General features: G+C 58.9%; 1 pseudogene; it reads left to right on the plus strand.

Moving 5' to 3' along the window:
- The first annotated feature begins 667 nt into the window (after nucleotides 1-667).
- On the plus strand, nucleotides 668-2571 carry LOC119368360 (annotated as a pseudogene).
- The last annotated feature ends 575 nt before the right edge of the window (nucleotides 2572-3146 follow it).

A 3146-nucleotide genomic window follows, 5' to 3' on the forward strand; every position in this document is an offset into this window, starting at 1 on the left:
CATGCTAATCAAGGAGTCGATGAGTTAAGTGGCAATTTTACGAAGCCAATCTTGAAAGTGGCAATTTTGAGAAGCCACCTATTGAAAGTGGCAAATATCCAAATTTCTCCAAACTCGGGAACAAGATCGGGGAAAGAACCAGATGACCAGGCGTAATTGAGGAAAAACACCAGATGACCAGGCGTAATTGAGGAAAAACCGGAGGAGGGAGCTGCATCGTATGGAAAGCAGCGAGGGGAGGGACGAACGACATCGCTCGTAGAGACAAAAGAAAATCGGTCACGTAAAAAAAAATTGGTGGGGTGAGATTGATAAGTGACTTCGTCTGATCGATGGTGTGGGGGACAGCGACGAACGAACAAAAGACGACTTACGGACTCCTCCTTTAGAAGTAGAGATTGTATTCTCACCCATCGTCGGATCGATCCTCACGTAGTAGGCGAGCAGCTGGTAATCTTAGATGTAATAACATCTTATATGGACCGATCGCTACCTTAGGAGCGTGGGGCAGACATCTTCGACTGCAAGTGTGCGAGGATATACGGACAGGCACGAGGGCATGTATAAAATGGCTCTGGATCTGTTTCGGAAAACCTCGTGAAACTACAAGTTGTCGAGCACGCACACTGCATCTGGGTGGCAACGCCAGTGGGAAATGCCAGTTGACCTTGGAGTCGGAGCTACCACCAAAGGCATGGCGTCCTTGCAGCTCTACCAGCTCCTCCTCCCTCTCCTGGCCATCGTCGTCCCTCTCATATGCCTCAGCCGCGCGGCGCACCGGCGCCAGCGCCGCGAGGGCGCCGGCCTGCTGCCCCCGTCTCCGTGGGCCCTCCCGGTGATCGGCCACCTCCACCACCTCGCGGGCGATCTGCCGCACCGCGCCATGCGGGACCTGGCGCGACGCCACGGACCGCTCCTGACGCTCCGCCTCGGCGACCTCCCCGTCGTGGTTGCCTCCTCCGCGGACGCCGCGCGCGAGGTCATGGTGGCGCGCGACGTCGACTTCGCCACGCGCCCCATCAGCCGCATGCTCCGCCTGTCTATCCCCGAAGGAACAGAGGGGATCGCCTTCGCGCCGTTCGGCGACAAGTTGCGGCAGATCCGCAAGATCTGCACCGTCGAGCTGTTCAGCGCCCGGCGCGTCCAGTCCTTCCGGACCGTGCGAGAGGAGGAGGCCGGCCGCCTGCTCCTGGCGGTGGCAGCGGCGGCGACGGCGTCTGACCCGGTGAACCTCAGCAAGCGGCTGTCGGCGTACGCCGCCGACTCGTCGGTGCGCGCCATCATCGGGAGCAGGTTCAAGGACCGGGACACATTCCTGATGATTCTACAGCGCGGGATCAAGCTGTTCGCCGGGATGAGCTTGCCAGACCTCTACCCGTCGTCCCGCCTCGCGATGCTCGTCAGCCGGGTGCCGGGCCGGATGAAGCGGCACCGCGAAGAATGGGACGCGTTCATGGACGCCGGCGTCCGCGAGCACCAAGAGAACAGAGCGGCCGACGACGACAAGGAGGGCTTGCTCGACGTGCTCCTGAGGATCCAGCGGGAAGGCCACCTGCAGTTCCCCATGTCCATTGACAACATCAAGTCGGCCGTCGGGGTACGTAATGAAGCACCTCACTCGTGGAATCCACACATCTTCCATCAGTCCATGGAGGAAAGTCGTTCATGCATGTAATGTATCGTGCCGAAATCGTACAGGACTTGTTCGCCGGTGGGAGCGACACGTCGGCGACGACCCTGGAATGGACCATGGCCGAGCTCGTGAAGAACACCAGAGTGATGGGGAAGGCGCAAGACGAGGTCCGGCGAGCCCTCGCCGGACAACCCAAGGTAACAGAGGACTCCCTCGGCGGCCTGAACTACATGCGCCTGGTTATCAAGGAGGTGCTCCGGCTGCACCCTCCGGCGCCGCTGCTGCTGCCGCGGGAGTGCATGAAGGACTGTCGGGTCTTGGGCTTCGACGTGCCCAAGGGTACCATGGTGCTCGTCAACGTCTGGGCCATCAGCAGGGACCCCGCCAACTGGGACGCCCCCGAGGAGTTCATACCGGAGAGGTTCGAGCGCGGCGAGGTCGACTTCAAGGGGGCGGACATGGAGTACACGCCGTTCGGAGCGGGCCGGCGGATGTGCCCCGGGATGTCGTTCGGCCTGGCCAACGTGGAGCTCGCGCTCGCCGGGCTGCTGTACCATTTCGACTGGGAGCTGCCCGGCGGGGCGGAGGCCGAGGAGCTGGACGTGACCGAGAAGATGGGAGTCACCGTGCGGCTGCGCCGTGACCTTCTGCTTGTTCCGGTGGTCTGAGCGCCCTTACCACTAGACTATTAGCTCTAGCTAGCCAGGTTCTGCTAATCGACAGGGGGTATTATATTAGTAGCAAGTCACATGGAAGATGGCGTGAACTTTTATTTTTCAGTTTGTGAACATGTTCTTATTTCACGGTTTATTTTAAGGGAAACGCAGCTCGGCGGGCTTGGCCCCAAGGACAAGATGACGCCCAAGGCCGCTGCTGATCTTCTCAAGCGCTTCCAGGAACCCCTCTCCAACAACGACATCGCCGCCATTGCCAAACTCACGGGCCTGGACTGTGAGGCCCTGAAGATCGCCGCCGGAATGGCTGGCGCGAGTGCAGAGGATGCATTAGTGTAGTGATCATGTTAGGTTTCTTTAGTAGCCTTCGTCGACGGCCGGTCTTAAACCAGTTTGAGTTAGGTTTCTCTCCAATGTATCGCGTCTTCTGTAAGCTAGAGGTTGCCTGGCGGCGCCGGGGTTTGGGGCCTATTGGTGGCCGGCGTCGTCCCCAGCAGGTTTGTAAGGCTCGCGTGCTCATGCTCGTGCTCAGGATCGTTTCCAGTAGTAGTTTCAGTCGACGAAGCGAAATCCCCTGTCTCCATGGTTGATGCAAACTTCAGGATCATGTCTTGGAACGTGCGGGGGCTTAACTCCCCTGCTAAACGCTCGGCCGTCTGCGAGGTTGCTCTCGCAAACAGGATTTCAATCCTTAATCTGCAGGAAACCAAGATTGAGTCTTGGTCCACTCAGTTAGCAGTAGTAGGGGGTCCTTCGCTTCAAGGGTGTGTAGTGTTGCCTGCAACAGGCACTAGGGGTGGGGCAGCAATCTTCTGGGATAAACAAGTAGTCGACATAGT

This window comes from Triticum dicoccoides, chromosome 2B, assembly GCF_002162155.2.
Source record: "Triticum dicoccoides isolate Atlit2015 ecotype Zavitan chromosome 2B, WEW_v2.0, whole genome shotgun sequence".
Lineage (NCBI taxonomy): Eukaryota > Viridiplantae > Streptophyta > Magnoliopsida > Poales > Poaceae > Triticum > Triticum dicoccoides.